The sequence below is a fragment of the Chiloscyllium punctatum genome, chromosome 36, assembly GCF_047496795.1.
Source record: "Chiloscyllium punctatum isolate Juve2018m chromosome 36, sChiPun1.3, whole genome shotgun sequence".
NCBI lineage: Eukaryota > Metazoa > Chordata > Chondrichthyes > Orectolobiformes > Hemiscylliidae > Chiloscyllium > Chiloscyllium punctatum.
Genome location: NC_092774.1, coordinates 46,879,038 through 46,901,236, shown reverse-complemented (window position 1 = coordinate 46,901,236; position 22,199 = coordinate 46,879,038). Strand labels below are relative to the sequence as shown.

General features: G+C 44.5%; 1 long non-coding RNA gene across 1 annotated transcript; it reads left to right on the top strand.

Moving 5' to 3' along the window:
* The first annotated feature begins 4,836 nt into the window (after nucleotides 1-4,836).
* Nucleotides 4,837-20,880, top strand: LOC140460461 (uncharacterized). The gene is made up of 3 exons (XR_011954106.1): nucleotides 4,837-6,228; nucleotides 7,430-7,505; nucleotides 18,948-20,880. It is a non-coding gene; the product is annotated as an uncharacterized lncRNA (long non-coding RNA).
* Nucleotides 20,881-22,199: the final 1,319 nt, after the last annotated feature.

Below are 22,199 nucleotides of genomic sequence, written 5' to 3'. Positions count from 1 at the left end.
TGTTCATATTTTTAACATAACAGAACATAACATGACAGCGCAGTACAGGCCCTCGACATGTGGAACCAATTGGAAGCCCATCTATTCTACACTATTCCATTTTCATCCATAGACCATTTAAATGCTGTTAAAGTTGGCAAGTCTACTACTGTTGCAGGCAGTGTGTGCCATGCCCCGACTATGCTGAGTAAAGAAACTACCTCTGACATCTGTCCTATATATAGGAAGTTAAAATGCCACAGAGGGGCCAGTTCCATACTTTGCTTCAGGAGACTCAAGGGTTAAACATTCCCCTGCCAAAGGATTTACTGCAATATCAACTGAAGGCCTGCATTCTTACAATACAGGCAGAATACCTCAGTAGGGGAGTGGATACCCCGTAACCCCAGACAGATGAATTTGCCCTGTCCAGACAAGACTGATAGCCCTGGCCACAACCCCATTAAACTGTCTCCCGCTCCCACTGTCTTACTTCCCCTCCATATTAGCATACGTAAGTGAATCCCCCATTTATTGAAGGAAAATCCCTTCTGCCTTAAGCTCTTCCCATCAACACCTAACCATGATCAATACGATAATCAGTTTCTGTAATCCATTCACACGTTATCACAGGATATTGACATTCATCAAGCTTTGTAACTTCATAATCACCTACTTTAAATTATGTAATGACAATCGCCCATATGACTGATATGCCTTTGTCTAATTCGTATAAAATATACTGTCCCTATGTGTACGGCAGAGATGAGTGAAAAAGACTCACTACAAGTAGACACTCTGATTCTCTTGCTAGCTGTCCGATAACAAAACTACTGCTGTTGTCCAGAAAACTTGTGTCGTCCGAATTTGTGGAACAAAATAAACGTCAACAATATCTACCACCCCTCAATTTAAAGCTATGGCCTCTCCTGCTACCCACCACCATCTGAGGAAAAAGGCACTCACTAGCGACCTATCTAACCCTCTTATCTTATATGACTCAATTAAGTTACCTCTCAGCTTCCCCCCCTAACGGAAACCTCAACCTTTCCTCATAAGACCTTCCCTCCATACCAGGCAATATCCTAGTAAATCTTCTCTCATAGAGTCATAGAGATGGACAGCATGGAAACAGCCTCTGCACCCTTTCCAAAGATTCCACATCCTTCTTATAATGCACTGACCAGAACTGTATGTAATACTCTTAAGTGCAGTTGCACCAGTGTTTTGTACAGCTGCAGCATGACTTTGTGGCTCAGAAACTCAATCCCTCTACCACTAAAACCTAACACACTGTATGCCTTCTTCATCCTATCAACCTAGGTGGCAACTTTCAGGGATCTATGTACGTGGACACCGAGATCTCTCTGCTCACCTACATTACCAAGAATCTTATTAGTCCAGTACTCTTTATTCCTGTTGCTCCTTCCAAAGTGAATCACCTCATCCTTTTCCACATTCAATTCCATTTGCCAGCTTTCAGCCCAGCTCTGCAACTTATCTATGTCCCTCTGTAACCTGCAACGTCCTTCAGCACAATCCACAACTCCACCAACTTTAGTGTCATCTGCAAATTTACTAACCCAACCTTCTACCCCCCCCTCATCTTTTATGAAAATGACAATCAGCAGTGGCCCCATCACTAGTAACTGAACTGCAGGATGAACATTTCCCATCAACCACCTCTGTCTTACTTCCACTAGCCAATTTCTGATCCAAACCGCTAAATCGCCCTCAATCCATGCCTTTGTATTTTGTGCAATAGCCTACCATGGAGTACCTTATCAAACGTCTTATTGAAATCCATGTACACCACATTAACTGCTTTACCTTCATCCACCTTTTTGGTCACCATCTCAAAGAACTCAATAAGGTTTGTGAGACACGACCTACCTTTCACAACACTGGGTTGACTATCCCTCATCAAGTTATTCCTCTCTGGGTGATTATAAATCCTATCGCTTCTCACTTTTCCAACACTTTACCGACAACCAAAGTAAGGCTCACAGGTCTATAACTACCTAGGTTGTCTCTACTCCCCTGGAGCAAGGAGACAAATGTTCCAGGTGTGCTTTCCTTCCCCTGCATTGCAGCTACCTTCAACAGTGTGTCCTGCCTTTCTGAGTTTGCCTCGGCTCTCGTGGCCCAGTTTTAAATTTGGTTATAATTATCTCCTGCTGAATGTCCTATATTTCAAATTTAAAGTCAAAAGGGATCTGCATGCCATTTTTAAAAAAGTCTTCAAAAATATTTCATCATCACAACTGGGGTTTATTAATCCCCCGTGGTCCCTTTGGAAGCCTCAAATATTCTCTCTAAAATAATTCTTTTTTTTTTTCCCCTTAGGTCCCTGAGTCATCAAGTTTATTTTCATGCAACTGGCTTATCCCCTACCTTGTGCATCCATGCAATTATTTTCAAATACCTGGTGCCACTAATCAGCAGGAGAATCGATGTTTCGGGCATGAGCCCTTCTTCAGGAATGAGGAAAGTGTGCCAAGCAGGCTAAGATAAAAGGTAGGGAGGAGGGACTTGGGGGAGGGGCATTGGAAATGGAGGTTAAGGTGAGGATGATAGGCCGGAGTGGGGGTGGGGGCGGAGAGGTCAGGAAGAAGATTGCAGGTTAGGAAGGTGGTGCTGAGTTCGAGGGTTGGGACTGAGACAAGGTGGGGGGAGGGGAAATGAGGATACTGGAGAAATCCGAGTTCATCCCTTGTGGTTGGAGGGTTCCTAGGCAGAAGATAAGGCGTTTTTCCTCCAGCCGTCGTGTTGCTATGGTCTGGCGATGGAGGAGTCCAAGGACCTGCATGTCCTTGGTGGAGTGGGAGGGGGAGTTGAAGTGGAGGGACTCCTCCATCGCCAACACTTCAACTCCCCCTCCCATTCCACCAAGGACATGCAGGTCCTTGGACTCCTCCTTCGCCAGACCATAGCAACACGACGGCTGGAGGAAGAGCGCCTCATCTTCTGCCTAGGAACCCTCCAACCACAAGGGATGAACTCAGATTTCTCCAGTTTCCTCATTTCCCCTCCCCCCATCTTGTCTCAGTCCCAACCCTCGAACTCAGCACCACCTTCCTAACCTGCAATCTTCTTCCTGACCTCTCCGCCCCCACCCCCACTCCGGCCTATCACCCTCACCTTAACCTCCTTCCACCTATCGCATTCCCAACGCACCTCCCCCAAGTCCCTCATCCCTACCTTTTATCTTAGCCTGCTTGGCACACTTTCCTCATTCCTGAAGAAGGGCTCATGCCCGAAACGTCGATTCTCCTGCTCCTTGGATGCTGCCAGACCTGCTGCGCTTTTCCAGCAACACATTTTCAGCTCTGATCTTCAGCATCTGCAGTCCTCACTTTCCCCTTGCCACTAATCAGCAGTCAATTCATGTAATCATAGAATCCCTGCAGTGTGGAAATAGGCCCTTCAGCCCAACAAGTCCACACCGAACCTCTGAAGAGGAACCCACCCAGACTCATTCCCCTACACTATTATGCTATATTTACCCCTGACTAATGCCGCTAACCTATGTATCCCTGAAAAATGTGGGCAATTTTAGCATGGCCAATTCATCTTGGGATTGTGGGGGTAAACCGGAGCATCCGGAGGAAACCCACACAGACACGGGGAGAATGTGCAAACACCACACAGACAATCGCCCAAGGTTGGAATCGAACCCAGGTCCTTGTCGATGTGAGGAAACAGTGTGAACCGCTGAGCTACTGTGCCACCCTTAGGAGAACCGAGATGGTCCTCGTTTCATTGAAGCTGGCAGATTTTGCCATACACTTTTGATCTCTGTAATATCATCATTCGTGATCGCGTGTTCATGTACGTAGATCCCTGAAAGTTGCCACCCAGTTGGATAGGGTTAAGAAGACTTACAGTGTGTTAGATTTATTGGTAGAGGGATTGAGTTTCAGAGCCACGAGATAATGCTGCAGCTGTACAAAACTCTGGTGTGGCTATACTTGGAGTACTGTGTACAGTTCTGAAGTTCTGGTCACTGCATTATAGGAAGTATATGGAAGCTTTGGAAAGGATGCAGAGGAGATTTACTAGGATGTTGCCAGGTATGGAGGGACGGTTGTATCAGGAAAGGCTGAGGGACTTGAGGCTGCTTTTGTTGCAGAGGAGTCAGTTGAGAGGTGACTTAATTGAGACATATAAGATAAATAGAGGGTTAGATAGGGTGGACAATGAGAGCCATTTTCCTTTGATGGTGATGGCTAGCATGAGGGAACATAGCTTTAAATTGGGGGGTGTAATATCGAGGACAGATATTAGAAGTAGTTTCCTTAGTCAGTAGTAGTGGTGTGGCACGCCCTGCCTGCAACATTAGTAGACTCGTCAACTTTAAGGGCATTTAAATGGGCATTGACTAAACAAGGGAGGAAAAAAGAATATCATCTTGGGATTGTGGGGGTACACCGGAGCATCCGGAGGAAACCCACACAGACACGGGGAGAATGTGCAAACACCACACAGACAGTCGCCCAAGGTTGGAATCGAACCCAGGTCCTTGTCGATGTGAGGAAACAGTGTGAACCGCTGAGCTACTGTGCCACCCTTAGGAAAAGCGAGATGGTCCTCATTTCATTGAAGCTGGCAGATTTTGCCATACACTTTTGGATAATGTAGGATAGATGGGCTTCAGATTGGTTCCACAGATCAGTGCAAATTCAAAGTGTGAAGGGGCCTGTACTGCGCTGTCATGTTCTATGTTCTATTATGTTAAAAATGTGAAAATTACAAATATTTTTTGGGACAAATATCACTTTTCATCCCAACTTACTTGCTAAGTACTTTCTGCACAGCATTATGGGAGCACCTTTACCACGTGGACTGCAGCGCCACAGGAAGGTGAAATGTCATTTTATTCACAACTAATGATGGATCTTTGCTGATATCTGTAGTGGGAGAGAGGCAGTGTTAAATGTTTCACAATATGAAGAATTGCTTTCAGAGAAATAAACATGGTGCAGAATTTGATGGATCAAATAATATCAAAAGCAGACAAGAAAAGCAGCAAGAACAATTCCCGACTCGGAATGATACTTCGGCGAGTTAAAGTTTCTAAAGGTAGAGCGTCCAGTCAGGGATGGTCAGTGGCAGTTACCTCATCTGGACAGTCAGCTAAAGACGCTAGAAGGTGGGACTAGATTGGGTTGGGATATCCGGTCAGCATGGACAAGTTGGACCGAAGGGTCTGTTTCGGTATTGTACATTACTATGATTCTAAAGTACCAATTTATCGCAGAGGGAGGACAGTAGTGAAAGAGTGCTGTGTGGAAATGGGTTCAAATCCACCATAAAAAGGAGATACCTGTTTTAGATCCACAGAACCCTTCACAGGGTAGCAGGGCAGAACACTAAAAGACTCGAAATTCCCATTGTTTTCAACTTCAGAATCCCATACGAACAGAGCATCAGGATCTGAGCAATACTCTGAGAGTGACGGGGCAGCAGAGATCTGCTGGAATAGTTCAGGAATAAGGGATTTTAGCTGTGAGATAAACTGATGTCGACTTCCGGAGCACACAAGAGTTTCGTTAAACTATTTATTTTAGCTTAGCCTGCGAGATGTCCAGACTCAGCACCAGCGTGTATGGAATAAAAAAAAACATTACAATTTATTGCCTTGAGGTGCGCGACTAATATACACCTCTCTCAACCCCACATGACAAAGTGTTGCCACATCCCATAGTTTTCACATGAGTCATGAGCAGATGAGCAATGCGGTTAACAAGGCTCCACTGAATAGAGGAAGCAGCCGAAGGCATGAGTGAAGGGGCGTTTCAGCAAGAACAGCAAAAGGCATCGTTATTTCAGCAACAGCAACAGCAAAAGAACAATTTTTAACTATTGCTTCCCCAACACACTATCACAGGAAGCAACTGAGGCTGGAGCTGCACCCTGGCAATGGACAGAGAGTTTGTCCCTTGGCTCTGGACAGTTGACAAGTCAGGAGTGGGGGAGAATAAGGAAACTGCCTTCGCCATCTTTGTTAGGGGCAAGTTTCCGCGGCGCCGCCAGCAATGATCGCGATGCACAGGCGCGGCCGCCATCCTTATTCGGGGCAAGGATCCCGCGGACCAGGAACCTGGGCAGCGCAGCGCGTGAGAAAGCCTTTCTGCAAATCGTGGATGTGACAAACTTGTTTGTGAGGGGATCGCAGACTGGAAACTCCGACCAAAGCATCACATCACTGGATTTCATCAAAATCACGGATATTATCGGCCTTTGAATGTAAGTATTAAGTTTCAGGTCACTGTATTCACTGCATAACCTCGGACCTGCAGATTCTGTCTGTTGCTCGAAAAGGAGACCTCAAACCTTTTTCTGCAGGTATTCTTCCCTTGTGTACCAGATTAAAGGCAGGGAACTCACTCAACACATTTATTCGGTGCTAATACTCAATATTAAACACTCATTGCGCCAGTTACTGATTTCATCTAACTTATTTCATTGAACTTCACTTTATCTTAGCTTTAACTTTAATTCACCTATCATCCTAACTCTTACTTTGAGTGGATAAATTTGGCTTGAATCAAATTCAAGCAAAGTGGCCAATGTTGGTCTCACCTCACCTTTCCTTGTCTTACGAAGAGGACTTCATGGCATTGCTTTTCCAGTGTGGATCTGGAAACTTCTCCTTCTGAGGGAGTGTTTCCTTATTGTGTTGACTTGTGTGCTGCTGTCAGATAGGCCTCGGGCACTCAGCCAAAGAATTGATAAAAGCCTAATCACCAATTTTTCAAACCCATCCCGAGAAATTTACTGGGAAAGAACTTGCAAATGTTTATGAGTTTGAAGGAGCTGGTGTTGGGCTGGGCTGGACAAAAAAAAAACAAACATTACCAGGTTAAAGTTGGATTATGACCTGGCGTTGTGTGATTTTTAACTTTTTACAATTATTTACACTGAGCCATAAACAGTGACATTCTATCCGGCATGTCAGGTAACAGTAGGTCCAGAGACCTTATGACCCTTACTTGATTTGGTCAACACAGGAAACTGAAGATCACAATACATCCTGTTGCAGCTTAATTGAGGTCAGAGTTCAATCTAGCCTGACTGAAATTCCCAGCACGCTCTTAAACTGTCACAAGCCATTTCTGCTGCTGACCACATGCCAAAGAAACCTGTTAGTTCAACATTTTATTATCAGCCAATAGGAACTTCAATTTTTTTTTAAACTGCCATATCTAAACCAATCACACAACTCCATCAAATCTCTCACTCAAACCATTGTGGTAAATCTCCTCTGCCCCTTCTCAGGGACTCTCCCATCCTTGTCAATGTGTGGGTGTCTCTGGTTTGCACAGATCCAGATGCCCTGTGTCCCTGGTATCTTCTTCAGAGTTAAATCTGTCTTCAGTCCTTCTGATATCTTTCTAGCAACAGGCTCTAGGAGATCTTCAAGTTAAAAGTTGAAATTGTTTTCCAGATGAGTAATTCCCACCGTTTATCGACAAGTTGAAGGTTTCAGTGCTCTTGCTGAGGGGGTCCTGCCTATGGAGCTGGTATGTAACACCTGAATCCATGTCTATTTGTCTCACCTCTGCACTCCCTGATCACCTCTCTGTCATTGTCCAACTTTCTCTGTCTCAATACTGCCTTATTTTTGCTATAATTAGCACAATGAAACTAATTTAGATTAGATTCAATTCCTTACAATGTGGAAACAGGCCCTTAGGCCCAACAAATCCACACTGCCGCTCTGAAGAGCAAACTACCAATTCCACTACCCTATATTTAAACCCTGACTAATGCACCTAACACTGTGGGTTATTTAGCATAGCCAATTCACTTGACCTACACATCTTTTCGATTGTGGGTGGAAACCGGAGCACCCGGAGGAAACCCACACAGATACAGGAAGAGTGTGCAAACTCCACACAGACAATTACCCAAGGCAGGAATTGAACCCGGGTCCCTGGTGCTGTGAGGCAGCAGTGCTAACCACTGAGCCACTGTACCACGGTAATTATACTTGGTGGAACAAAATAATCTAAAACATTTTTTGGATGAGAATACAATGGATCTTGCAGCTGCTCCTGAGATCAGGCTTATTTCTAGATTTCTTACAGCTATTAGGGTCATAGAGATGTACAGCATGGAAACAGACCCTTCGGTCCAACCCGTCCATGCCGACCAGATATCCCAACCCAATCTAGTCCCACCTGCCAGCACCCGGCCCATATCCCTCCAAACCCTTCCTATTCATATACCCATCCAAATGGCTCTTAAATGTTGCAATTGAACCAGCCTCCACCACTTCCTCTGGCAGCTCATTCCATACATGTACCACCCTCTGTGTGAAAATGTTGCCCCGTAGGTCTCTTTTATATCTTTCCCCTCTCACCCTAAACCAATGCCCTCTAGTTTTGGATCCCCAGACCCCAATTGCTATTTACCCATGCCCCTCATAACTTTGTAAACCTCTATAAGGTCACACCTCAGCCTCTGTCGCTCCAAGGAAAACAGCCCCAGCCTATTCAGCCTCTCTCTATTGCTCAAATCCTCCAACCCTGGCAACATCCTTGTAAATCTTTTCTGAACCCTTGCAAGTTCCACAACATCCTTCTGATGGGAAGGAGACCAGAATTGCACGCAATATTCCAAAAGTGGCCTAACCAATGTCTTGTACAGCCGCAACATGTCCTCCCAACTCCTGTACTCAATACTCTGACCAATAAAGGAAAGCATACCAATTGCCATCTTCACTATCCTATTTACCTGTGACTCCACTTTCAAGGAGCTATGAACCTGCACTCCCAAGGGTCTCTTTGTTCAGCAACACTCCCTGGGACCTTACATTTTAGTAGTATAATATTTTTATTCTGATTCATTGTTAGTTCTTTTATAGTCAAAAAAAGCAAAAAAAAACTTTTTTTCCAAATGAGTTTCGTCGGTACCTTTCGATTGAAATACGTTACGGTAACAGTCCTTTTGGAGAGGCACAGTTATGGATAAGCTTTTTTGCTAAAAAGTTATATGTGTAGAAAACCCTGTACAGTATCGAGAGGATAAATGGACAAAGTCCTTTCCCTGGGGTGGGGGAGTCCAGAACTAGAGGGCATAGGTTTAGGGTGAGAGGGGAAAGATATAAAAGAGACCTAAGGGGCAACTTTTTCACGAAGAGGGTGGTGTGTGTATGGAATGAGCTGCCAGCGGAAGTGGTGGAGGCTGGTACAATGCAGCATTTAAGAGGCATTTGGATGGGTATATGAATAAGAAGGGTTTGGAGAGATATGGGCTGGGTGCTGGCAGGTGGGAGCAGATGAGGTTGGGATATCTGGTTGGCATGGACGAGTTGGACCGAAGGGTCTGTTTCCGTGCTGTACATCTCAAAGACTCTACGATACTTGGAAGATTATTACTGGATGATCTCTGTAACTAAAATCATTAATGTTTGTTTTAAATCGCAAAGGAGAGTTTTGTTTTAAATTAACAGAGTTGTATTTATGGAGCTTTTGGAGAGGCCTGAATGTGGATGGTTCAGAAGTAAGGTATTTTTAATCAAAGATTGAAAGCTGTCTGCTGGACCCCTTGAGCAGTCTTTTTTTTACTTTGACTGTCCGTTTATGTGGTTGATTTTGTTTCAGATTTGAATGTGCAATATTTTATTTAATTTTTTGCATGCTTGGACTTTTTTTTCAGGTAAAGAAATGTAGTTTTGTTTTACATAGAAGGTGGGGTTGCAAGCTGCTTCTTTTTAGTCTTAATGACATTGAGGAGACATAAGAGACAGTTAGATGGCTAGTAGATTTAGCTAAGTAATTTAACAGCACAGTCAGTCAGATAGATGGTTGACTGTCAGGAAAAGTAAGAAGGTAGTTCAGAAGTCTCCTGTGCTATTCCTGTCTCAAACAGGCTCGAAGGGCTGAATGGCCTACTCCTGCATCTATTGTCTATTGTCTAAACACATACTCTGTTCGGGGTACTGTTGAAAAGGGTACTCTCTCAGAACAAAACAGAAGAGACAGTCAGATCTTGGGCACCTCGAATTAATCTTATGTTTGGCAGGGTTTGACAAAATTTAGAAGAATAATTGTTATAGGGGACTGTCCTGTCAACAGCACAGACAGGAGACTGTGTGGCAGTGAGTGTGCATCTTGGACAGTATGTTGCTTTCCTAGTGCCAGGGTTACAGACATCTCAAAATCTTTGAAAGTATTGTTAGAAGAGAGAGTGAGAAACCAGGAGTTATTGTTCACAAGGTTTGAGTTTTTATTATACACATTGGTAGGAATGACGAAGTTAAGGAAAAGATTTAGGCTTCACAGAACGAATATAATGTTCATCTTGGTGTTCAAGTGCATAGATCCCTCTAAGTTGCCACCCACTTGGATAGGGTTGCTAAGAAAGCATATGATATTTTGGCTTTCATTAACAGGGGGATCGAGTTTAAGAGCTGCGAGGTTTTACTGCAGTTCTACAAGTCTCTGGTGAGACCACACTTGGAATATTGTGTCCAGTTTTGGTCGTCCTAATATAGGAAAGATACAGAGGCTTTGGAGAGGGTGCAAAGAAAGTTTATCAGAATGCTGCCTGGACTGGAGCGCTTGTCTTATAAGCTCGGACATTTCTCTCCGGACTGAAGGAGGAAGAGAGGAGACCTGATCAAGGTATACAAGGTAATGAGAGGCATGGATAGAGTCAAAAGCCAGAGACTTTTCCCCAGGGCAGGACTGATTGGCACAAGGGGTCATAGTTTGGAAAAAGGTATAGAGGAGAGTCAGAGGTAGGTTCTTTATGCAGAGAGTTGTGAATGCATGGAATGAATTGCCAGTGGTAGTGGTGGAAGCAGAGTCATTGGAGACATTTAAGCGACTGCCTGACATACACATGGATAGCAGCGAATTGAGGAGTGCGTAGGTTAGGTTATTTTATTTTATATTAGGATTAATCCTCGGCACAACATCGCGGGCCAAGGGTCTGTTCTCTGCTGCACTTTTTCTATGGTCGATAAGAGGTTAAGTAGAAGATTTTAAAAAAAGAGAACCTCAAAAGTAGTAATTGCTGGTTTACTTCCAATGCCAAATTCAAATGAGGCAAAGAATAAAAGATTAAAGGAGATTAAATCAGTGGCTGCAGAGGTGGAGGTGTCATGTTCAGGGATTCCGATTCTTAGATCATTGGGCACTTTTCTGGGGTAGACAAGACCTGTTCAAAATGGATGGGTTTCACTGGTACTGGAAAGGGACAATGTTTGGAACAAGAACATTAGCTAATTCTATGAAGGGAGATTGCAAACTCTGAGAGAGAAGGGTTGGAGGGATCGTAAGGAGCAGAGTATATAGAAAGACAGGTGAAGATGGTTTTGAGTATGAAAAGAACACTGGTAATTACAGAAGGAAGCTAAGGCCTAGTCAGAGAATGAAGTAACTCTGTAGAATTAAACTCTAAGTGCAAGCGGTCTTACAGGTAAAGCTGATGAACTACGCATGTTTGGGATCATGGGATTGGGTAATTATAGCTATTAGAAAAACTTGGCTGAGGGATGGATGAGACTGGCAGCTCAGTGTTCCGGGTTTCAGTTTCTATAGGAAGGGTAGAAAGAGAGGCAAAAGAGAAGGGAAAGTGGCATTTTTCATTAAGGAAAACATCACAGCTGCAACTAGAGAAGATATTTCCAAAAAAATGTCCAGTGAAAATGTATGGATTGAAATTTAGATATGAAAAAAACGAATGATCATTGTGACAATGAAGGCCATTCAACCTGATGGGATTGTACTATAGACCTCTCAATAGTCAGAGGGAAATTGAGGAACATAGAACACTACAGGCCCTTCAGCCCTCTATGTTGTGCTGGCTTCTTATGCTACTGTAAGATCCTTCATTGTACTATCTTCCATGTGCCGAGACAAGAATTGCATAAATGTCCCTAATGTCTCTGACTCTACTATCATCGCTGGCAGTGCAACTCATGCACCCACCACTCTCTGCGTAAAGAAAATACATAGAGATGTCAGATATGAGGATGGCATGTGACTCAGTGGTTAGCACTGCTGCCTCACAGCGCCAGGGTCCCAGGTTCGATTCCAGCCTCAGGCGACTGTCTGTGTGGAGTTTGCACATTATCCCCGTGTCTGCATGGGTTTCCACCGGGTGCTCCGGTTTCCTCCCACAGTCCAAAGATGTGCAGGTTAGGGTGAATTGGCTGCACTAAATTGCCCATAGTGTTAAAGTACAGATTTGAGATGGCCAAAGGAATCCCAAATGGACTCGACCTGTAAGCCTCACTTGGTTCGTCCCGGAGATCGTACTCTTTGGTCGTCTGGAATAAAAAACTCTGACAGACCGTTTAGTTTAATTTTAGTCTTTCCCTTCATTTACTAATGGCATCACCATTACAACATAAGCCAGGCTAGCTAAGGTTCTAAAACCTGAGGAGAGTAGGGTACTATCTCTTCCTTTTAAGAGCTCTCACAGGCTGCCCCCTCTTCGATCAGAATCAGGCTTCTTTTGTGCAGAATTTTACAAAAATACTGCATGTTCTTAATTAGACAGACAGTGGAAAGGCAATAATTTGTAAGGAAGATAAATTAATTGACAGGTCTATGTGCACTTAACTGATCACTCCTGCAGGCCCTTAGCCATCCCTCAGGTGGGAAAAACAAATCCAGCCGAGTCCGGCACCTGTTAGTGAGGTAAGTCCCTATCATAAAGTGGTACCAGCCTAAGCTACATGGGAGAGGTCGTAAGGTCATCTTGCACAGGAAACATGTCAGAATCCGTTGTTTTACAAAATGGCTTCTTAGTGAAGAGGGCAAACTTTGACCATAACATGGCTTCCTGACAGATTGTGTCAGAATCTCTTTAATGTTCGGTTTAGAATTTTTTTTAGCTCGGAGAAGACTCCTGCTTTTTATGTTCAGAACAGAATCATTAAGTACCTGAGGGTGAAACGTTACCGTAAGGTTGTATTTTAAATAACTCCTTAGTCTCAAATTCAACATACTTTCCTTTCAGGGTTCTGATTCAAATTCAATTAAGCCATAAGATCTGACAAGTTAGAGTTAACAGTGGGGCAGTCATGGTCTGTGAGAACAACAAGTAAGTTAAAGCTTCATCAATATTTCCTTCTACAGAGTTTGCACTTCATAATCAGCGATGGCCACTCAAAATCATTATCAAGTCCCAAAATGCAATTAAATTCAAAACATTCAATCCATAGCAAGTAAGCACAAAGAGCTAGGGGCGCATGGTTAGCACTGCTGCCTCAGAATCCCAGGTTCAATTTCAGCCTTTGGTGACTGCCTGTGTGGAGTTTGCACATTCTCCCCGTATCTGCGTGGGTTTTCTCCTGGTGCTCCAGTTTCCTCCCACAGTCCAAAGATGTGCAGCTCAGGTGAATTGGCCATGCTAAATTGCCCATAGTGTTAGGTGCATTCATCAGAGGGAAATGGGTCTGGGTGGATTGCTCTTCGGAGGGTCGGTGTACACTGGCTGGTCGAAAGGGCCTGTTTCCACACTGAATTGTGGATTCCTACTGATTCCTACAGTGAATCTAATCTAATTATCAACTGGCTGAAGAAGAATCCATTATAATTGCTAGCACATGGCCGTTAATTACAAAGCTTTTGACATGCTTACAAGGTGATCAAACACTGTCATTAGTTTCACAAGTGAACATACATGAATGTTATCACTCGGTGTCCTGTTTACTCAGATTCATTGATGTTAAGGTGAATGTCCTTCACTGCCTTAGAGCATCCTGTTATCACTTGGTGAGAACAGATGTTTTTATCTTCTGCACATCCTGGGCTCCCTCTTTTGTGGCCTGACCTCTCCTTGCCTGGCCTCGTGTGCAGCAAATGTGTTCTATAATTCAGCTTTACATTTAGTCTAAATATTTAAGGACAACTTTTAAGGCTATAGACTTTCTCAATAGTGATCAGGGATGTGTAGGGTAAGTGCATTAGTCAGGGGTAAATGTAGGGGAATGGGTGAGGGTGGGTTACTCTTCGGGGAGTCGGTGTGGACTTGTTGGGCCGAAGGACCTGTTTCCACACGGGAGGCATTCTGATTCTAACATCTCGATTTTAAGCCTTAGCAACATTTATTCCCTTTAATAGGCCTTAAGATCTTGGAACATCAGTTGTGTGTGGTTAAGAATATTCTATGTTCTCCCTTAACTGGAACCGTGTGCGGTTAGCACATAACTTGTCCACTTGCTTAGCTGCACACTTTTATGTTCCCTTTTAGATTCCTTCTACAGGAGTGCTGTGTCCAGTTCTGGTCTCCCTGTTATAGGAAGGGTGTTATTAAGCTGAGGAGGGTTCAGAAGAGATTTCCCAGGATGTTGCTGGAATTGGAGGGTTTGTGTTTATTAGGAGAGGCTGGGACTTTTTATTTGTAACTGAAACGTAGTTTGAGAGGTCACCTTAACATCATCAGTGATGATACAGTCAGATTAAGGAGAAAAGGGTGGCTCGGGAGAGTCTAAGGCCCCTTAAAGATCACCAAAGACTTCCTATGTGTGGAACAGCAGGAGATGGGGGAAGATACTAAATTAGTATCTTGCAGTAGTGTTTCTTGTGGAAACGTGTATAGACGATAAAGAATGTGGGGAATTAATTAGCAACATTTTGAAAAATGTCCTTATTACAGAGAAGGAGTTGCTGGATGTCTGCAAACACATAAAGGTGGATAAGTCCCTGGGACATGATCAAGTGTATCCTGGAACTCTGTGGGAAGTTAGAGAAGTGATTGCTGAGCCCCTTGCTGAGATATTTATATCATCGGTAGTCTCAGGTGAGGTGCCGGAAGACTGGAGGTTGGCTAATATGGTGTCACTGTTTAAGAAGGGCGGTAAGGAAGAGCCAGGGAACTATAGACCGGTGGGCCTGATATCGGTGGTGGGCAAGTTGTTGGATGGAATCCTGAGAGACAGGATTGACATGTATTTGGAAAGGCAAGGACTGATTAGGGATAGTCAACATGGCTTTGTGTATGGGAGGTCATGTCTCACTAATTTGATTGAGTTTTCTAAAGAGTAATAAAGAGGATTGATGAGGGCAGAGCAGTAGATGTGATCTATATGGATGTCATTAAGGCGTTCGACAAGGTTCCTCGTGGGAGACTGGTTAGCAAGGTTAGACCACTTGGAATACAGGGAGAACTAGCCATTTGGATACAGAACTAGCTCTGTAGAAGATAGAGGGTGGTGGTGGAGGGTTGCTTATCAGACAGGAGGCCTGTGACCAGTGGTATGCTGGTCACAGGATTGGTGCTGGGTTCACTGCTTTTCATCATTTTATAAAAATGATTTGGATGTGAACATAGGAGGTACAGTTAATAGGTTTGCAGGAGACACCAAAATTGGAGGTGTAGTGAACAGCAAAATATGTCCTGAGTATGTCCTGAGTACAACAGGTTCTGATCGGGTGGGCCAGTAGGCCAAGGAGTAGCTGATGGTGTTTAATTTAGATAAATTTGAGGTGCTGCATTTTGGAAAGGCAAATCACGCCAGGATTTAGACACTTAATGATAAGGTCCTGGGGAGTGTTGCTGAACCAAGAGACCTTGGAGCGTAGATTCATAGTTCATTGAAAGCGGAGTTGCAGGTAAATAGGATAGTGAAGAATGTGTTTGGTATGCTTTCCTTTGGTCAGTGCATTTGAGTCAAGGAGTAGGGTGAGAGGGGAACGAATTAAAAAGGTCCTGAGGGGCGGCTTTTTCGCGCAGTGGGTGGTACGTATATGGAATGAGCGGCCAGAGGAAGTAGTGGAGGCTGGTACAATTACAACATGTCAAAGACATCTGGATGGGTGCGTGAATAGGGAGGGGTGAGAGGGATATGGGCCAAGTGCTGGCAAATGGTACTAGATATATTTGGGATATCTGGTCAGAATGAACAAATTGGACTGAAGCGATTCTGGATTAGTGGTGCTGGAAGAGCACAGCAGAAGGAGGCCCAGGACCTCCATGTCCTCGGAAGAGTGGGAGGGGGAGTCTGCCGAGGACATGGAGATCCTGGGCCTCCTTCACCACTGCTCCCTCACCACCAGACGCCTGGAGGAAGAACACCTCATCTTCCACCTCGGAACACTTCAACCCCAGGGTATCAATGTGGACTTCAACAGTTTCCTCATTTCCCCTTCCCCCACCTCACCCTAGTTCTAAACTTCCAGCTCAGTAACTGTCCCCATGACTTGTCCGGACTTGTCCTACCTGCCTATCTCCTTTTCCACCTATCCATTCCACCCTCTCCTCCTTGAGCTATCACCTTCATCCCCTCCCCCACTCACCCATTGTACTCTATGCTACTTTCTCCCCACCCCCACCCTCCTCTAGCTTATCTCTCCACGCTTCAGGCTCACTGCCTTTATTCCTGATGAAGGGCTTTTGCCCGAAACGTCGATTTCGAAGTTACCTGGATGCTGTCTGAACTGCTGTGCTCTTCCAGCACCACTAATCCAGAATCTGGATTCCAGCATCTGCAGTCATTGTTTTTACCAAATTGGACTGAAGGGTCTGTTTCTGTTTGTACTTGATTCTGATGTACATCCACATATCGAATAAGAAAATGTTCTTGTCCATACTTAACAGATTTCTTTCCATCCAAGCCATTGACAAAATGGCATTCCCAGTCCATGTTTGGAAAGTTGAAATCTCATCGCACTGCAACCCTAGCTGTGGAGAAGATTTTGCCTTCCTGAACTGCTGTAGTCGGTGTGGTGAAGGTATTCCTTGTGTTGTGTTGTGGCCTGTGATCAGAGGTGATCGCTGAGTGAGTCTTGGCTTCACCCACTGCAAGGCCCTGACATCATTGCTGTTGTAAAATGTTAAAACCCTGGCTCAGTATTCTGAGGACAGCCTCACTAACGATTAACAAGTTCATTTAAAAGGAAGAACAGGCTCACAAGTTTAAACTTGTCCTTTTTAATTAAAAGGTTTTGTGGAATCATACAACACGGAAATAGACCCTTCGGCCTAACCAGTCCATGTCGACCATAATCCCAGACTAAGCATCCCACCCGCCTGCTCTTGGCCCATATCCCTCCAAACATTTCTTATTCATGTACTTATTGAAATGTCTTTTAGACATTGTAACTGTAACCGGGTCCACCACTTTCCTTGTAAGTTCGTCCCTCACACAAACCACTCGTGTGTTTTTAAAATAAAATTGTCTCTCTCATGTGGCTGAGAGACATTGAGGTGAACTGTTCTGACAGGATGAGTACTACTGGAAGGAGAGGTTTATTCTGAGTTTGAAACTCAAAACGGGCTCTTCCCTGCAGACAGGTTGCCGTGGCAACACTGATAAGACATTCCATTGCACAGACTCGTCTCATTGGAAATGTGAAACTGATCATTCGCCACAAGAGAAACTTTAATCTGACTGAATGAATGAATGAATAGATTAGATTCTGATCTGTTTAGATCTATAATTGTGAAACAGTCAGAAATAACAGAACTGACAGCAGACAGGAGACAGCTTCAATGAGAACACGACTGAAGTAAAGGAACTGCTGGGAAGCAGATAGTTCTGTCCGTGTAAGTCGCAGATTAGAGAAATTCTAGCAACCTTTTCCTTACTTCCTGTCAACACCTCGCAGAGATAACAATAGGACAGCCAGCAGCTAGAGCTGGATCACTACCGTGTAGAAAAGTGAGGGAATACTGATATAAAGGCAGGGTTGGGACTGGAGACCCCGGTGATCAAGCTGAGGATAGCCAAGGATCTATCCATCAGCTGACCTTGTGTAAGTGACTGGGGACCCACAGGAGTTGCATGTTTATTGCGATTGATGGGTCAGTCCAATGTACTGTCGAGGACAGAGAGTCAGCTCGGCTTCTAGTACTGAATAAGGTGTTTGAATTACTGATCCTGGAGTCTCAAACTTGGTAAGTAACAGGATTGGAGTTCAGCTTGAAACTTGCATTTCTTTCCAGGATATTTGAAGGGACAGATTTCCATCACGGAAGGATTTGAATCTCATTGGCCTCGAGAAGACTCTTCATCAGAGCTGACGTGAAGTGTGGAAAGAGGCAGCGTTTATGCAACACTGGGGGTGCGGGGTGGCAGCGGGTGGGGGTGGTCAGTTGGTGTGCTGAGGAGAAAGGTACTTCATGTAACAATCAAAATAGAGTTATCTCGATTTGAAACGTTAGCTTGCTAAGGATGAAATCTGACCCAATGTGACCTGCAGCGTTTCTTGTTTTCAGTGTCTCCAGTATTGGCCTATCTCTCATAAAGGGAAGTGCCCAAATTTGGCTACTCTCGCTGTAACTGAACGAGTGTTTGTTTATGAGGTTTCACGTCACATCGATGCACCTGAACTTTGTATCTCAACTTATAAGGCCCAGAATGGTACCTGCTTTATTAGCCATTCTCTGAATGAGTCCAGTCTCCTTCAATAATTTATGAATATTTTTAGCTTCCATCTCAGTAAACCATGAAGTCACCATTGCAATCAGAAGGTAGGGAACCCGAAACTAAACAGGGAGGTTTGGTGAAATTCCTTTCACATTTGTTCATAAATTCTCTTTGCAGTCAGTTTTGGCGAACAGGGTGACATCTGCTGTTCTGTGGTTCGTCAGTGACTTTTAGATTAATGTTTCATCATCAATCATGACTGAAGTGAATTATTTCACTATCTCTGGCTGTTATGAATTGGTCAAAAGGATTGGGAAAACATTCGACAATATCAGATGGTAACAGGTTGGAACTGCTGTTTGACCCCTCAAGACTCCTCTGCCATTCAAATAGAATCAGGGCTGAGATGACAATCCTGTTATCTACTTCCCTGCATTTTTACCACAAACCTGATCCCTCCAGTGATCAAGGATCTATTCAGCACTTCACTGGGATTTCAGCACAGGGAGGAGAAAAAGGGAGGGATTTATGGCTTTGGGATGACATGGGAACGAATGGTGATCTATAGAAACTGGAATTCTCTGAATTTCTATCCATTTCTTACAGTGATGAAATTTGTCATTTCCTTTTCCAGGATATTTGATGGGAAGGATTTCTGTCAGAGAATGATTTGAATCTCATTGGCCTTTGAATGTGAAAGGAGAAATGTTTGTATATTCCATCTGCCAGAGAGATGTCAAGCATCGGTTTAACTGGAAGCGCACAGAGACACACACACTATCGACACAGTATGTTCCGATGAACTGACCAAGGTAAAAGTTTGAAACGGTTACACAGACTGAAATAAGAAATCACACTGATCACAGCAGGGATAAACTGTACGTGTGTTTTCTGTGTGTGAGTCTCCAACCAATCATCCAACCTTTGGAATCACAATAGAGGCCACATCATGGAGAAACCATTGGAATGTGAGGACTGTGGGAAGAGATTCAGATGCCAGTCTGAACTGCAAGTTCATCAACGCAACCACACCGGGGAGAAACCATTCACCTGCTCAGTGTGTGGAAAGGGGTTCACTGCCTCATACAAACTTGGGATACATCAGCAAGTTCACTCTGATGAGAGACCATTCAAATGCACCGAGTGTGGGAAGCATTTTAAAAGTGCAAGGTTACTGGTGTGTCATAAAACTGTCCACACCAGCGAGAGACCATTCAGCTGCTCTGACTGTGAGATGCGGTTCAAGTGCTCATCGAACCTGAGCAGACACCGGCGGGTTCACACTGGGGAGAGGCCATTCACCTGCAGCACGTGCGGGATAGGATTCCCTCGGTCATCTCACCTGCTGAAACACCAGCAAGTTCACACCAAGCAGAGACCTTTTACATGTTCAAGTTGTAAGAAGAGCTTCAAAACCAACAACGGGCTTGAGCTACATAAGCTGACTCATGCCAAGAAGAGACCATTCATCTGCTCAGTGTGTGGGAAGGGGTTTACTCAGTCCACCCACCTGCTCACGCACCAGCGGGTTCACACTGAAGAGAGACCTTTTAAATGCCCAGACTGTGGGAAGTGCTATAAAAGTGCCGGAGACCTTATGTGCCATCAACGCATTCACACTGAGGAGAAACCATTCAGGTGCTCTCGCTGTGGGATTGGGTACAAGAGATCAGGTCACCTGCACAAACACCAGCAACTTCACACTGGGGTATGACCGCTTAGCTGCTCCAAGGACTTTTCTTGTCCATCCAACTTGCGGTCACACAAGAACCTTCCCGACTTGGTGTGAGACACTTTATAAATGTTCTCAATGTGAGAGGAGTTTTAAAAGCAAGCAGACTTTGCTGAGACACCTGCGAGTTCACACTGACGAGAGACCCTTGAAATGCCTAGTCTGTGGGAAATGCTTTAAAATGTCCTGTGACCTGATGCCGCATCAATGTTTTTGCATTGAGAAAGAACCAGCCAAGTGTTCTCGCTGTGAGACTGGCTTCAAACGCTAATCTGACTGAATGAGGCACCAGCGAGTTGACACTCCGCAGGGCTTGGATTGGGGGTCATTGCTGCAGTTAATTAAATTCAGGACTGAATGTGTGGGTTCTGGTCCTAACCTTCCGATTTGGGCCACATAGATGGAGAGCCATTATCGAATGCCTTTCATCCCAATTTTAAGTACTCCACCATTCATAGCGATACTGTCAGCTGCATGGAGCCCAAGATCTGGGATGTCCACCTTTTCTATTCACTTTCCTCCTTTTTTGCATTCCTTGTTACCCACGTCCTTATCTAAGATTTTAGTAACCTGCCCTGATATGTCCTCTAGAATCTGTGGAACCCCTGGGAAACTTCATTATGTGAAGATCTCCCTCGAAAGGTAAGTTGTGCCGTTCAGTCAAAGCTGATCCCTGAGCGCGTGGAGTCTGTAGAAATGTCACTCGGACACCACTTGTTCGAACAGACCTGGGGAGGAGAAGTTCAGAACTCACCACTGGACATCCTGTTCCCCAGAAGAGTGAGATGATTCTTCCCGCACATTTGGTATTACTAAGTAAAGTAACTAAAGGCGATTTATTGTGTCTGAGATGCATTATTTGTTTGAATTGGAATTATAGGCTGACAAGTGATAAGCAGTTTTCCCAAATATCTTTATTTGTAAATGTCATATTTCTTGCAGTTGTTCTGACTGTGATTTTGTTTTCCCTTTTGATTTTTTTTCCCTTAAAGTTCTTTTGCTTTTAAGTGTAGAGTCCCTACCGCATTGACCCTTTGGTACATTCCTTGACAATGAATAACATCACATGGTGGGTGGGTGGGGGGGGGGGGTGAATCACTGAGTCAGTGAGTGAAAGTCTTTACCGCAGAAAGCTGGTAAGGACAGGGGAGGGGGGGGGGGTTGCAGGTATTCCAGGACAGATTTTAATCAGTAAGGGGAAATCCGAGATTACTGGGGTAAAGGCAGGAAGGTGGAGCTGAGACCCCTCAAGGGGCCTGTCAGAGTTGGGCAAGTGCCTGAAGAGCACAGTCGCCCCAGGGATGATCGCTGCCCAGAAGTGCGTGCACTCGCTGGTTTTTAAGGGAGTTTGGGTGGGGAGGGGGTGCAGTGGTTTTGTGGGGGGCTGGCGGGGGAGGTCAGCTCAGTGTTTGGTGAGTCCGTATAAATGTAGCTCAGGTCGACACAGCTTGTTAGAATAGACCTGGGGAAGAGGAAGCTCTGAACTAACCTGAAGGGTCTCCCTTCTCCACATGAAGGGAACAGCTGACTCTTTTTCAACCCTCTGACACCGTGATCCAAAGTAATGAAAGCTGATGTGTTGTTGTGAGCTCGTTTATTTGACAGGGTTGGAATTGTAAGCTCACAGCAGGCAATCGCGGTCTTCTGCAATTTTGTTTTATTTAATGTCCATTTATATTTTGCTGCTTATTTCCATGTGAAACCTGTGTTGAACACTAATCTTGTGAATGTTGATTGAAAACAAAGTGACTGTGCATTGCTTCTGTGGAGTAAAGCTGAAGATACCAGAACTCAGACCAAACTTTCCACTTGGGCTGAACTGAACTCAGCCGTTCAGGTGGAGTGACCCTGGGGAAACTGATTATCAAATAAGGTCCGTGGCTGGAGTGGGGTGATCAGACTATTATATGGTCAAACTGTTTGGGTTAAGATCGGGTAAAAGAACAAACCGTTCCCAAACATGGAAGGTGGATGAAGTTGTACACTGGACAGAGTCCAAAACACAAGTAGCCTGAGGAGACTCTGTGATCAGCAGCAATTCTGGAAACCAGCCATCGTGAAGACGTGAGGGAAGCCCAGGTCAGGAGATGTGGCTAGTACAAACCTGGCTAGCTGAGGCTGTCCTGTGTTGTCATAGATTCAGTGAATCCAGAG